The following is a 760-nucleotide window of genomic DNA, read 5'->3' on the forward strand; positions in this document are numbered from 1 at the left end:
TCAGGGACTGGCTCTTTCTCTTCCATTTTTGGGGGTTCCTTCCTCACATGCCACCCTCTGGCCTCACTTCCTATGATCCTCCAGTCATGTTCTTTCTCTTTTGTAAAGTATATATTGATTTGGGGAAGAAAAATATCCCAAATGCCCTGTTTCCTTCCATATTTCCTTCTGTCCTCATTTCCTCTTGCCTAGTTTGACACTTCCCTTGCATATGTGTTGTTCCATGATGGTAATCTGAGTATGTCTATTCAAATCCTGCTCTCTTCACTGTCCGTTGGGTTTTGTCCATCTCTCCATGGACTATTGTATTCTGAGGAAAAGGCAGTGACAGAGAGGCGTTGATATCGTCCTGCCCCGGAATTTGTTTCACTGTAAGCCAGTCGAGCCTCTCGATGGCACGGTGGGTAAGAGCAGTGCCCTGGGGGCAGGAGAAACGGAGTTCAAATCTGGCCTCTTACACTTAGTAGCTGTGCCACTGTGGGCAAGAAGGGCAGCTAGATGGTGCTGTGGATGGAGCACTAGGTTTAGAATCAGGAAGACTCCTCTTCCTGAGCTCAAATCCAGCTTCAGACATTTACTGGCTGTGTGTGAGGGCAAGTCACTTAACCCTGTTTGCCTCAGTTCCTCATCTGTAAAATGAGCTGGAGAAGGAAACCACTCCAGTATCCTTGCCAAGAAAACCCCAAAATGGAACGACTGAAAACGACAGGGCACACCTGCACTGGAGAAGGAAATGGCAAATCACTCCAGTTTCTTTTTC

General features: G+C 47.2%; 1 protein-coding gene across 1 annotated transcript in view; it reads left to right on the forward strand.

Moving 5' to 3' along the window:
- LOC114031208 (zinc finger protein 420-like) overlaps positions 1-760 on the forward strand; it is a 42,806-nt gene that overhangs the window by 36,611 nt on the left and 5,435 nt on the right. The gene's annotated exons all lie outside the window — the stretch shown is intronic.

The sequence above is a fragment of the Vombatus ursinus genome, unplaced genomic scaffold (genome assembly GCF_900497805.2).
Source record: "Vombatus ursinus unplaced genomic scaffold, bare-nosed wombat genome assembly UNPS02015098.1, whole genome shotgun sequence".
Taxonomy (NCBI): Eukaryota; Metazoa; Chordata; class Mammalia; order Diprotodontia; family Vombatidae; genus Vombatus; species Vombatus ursinus.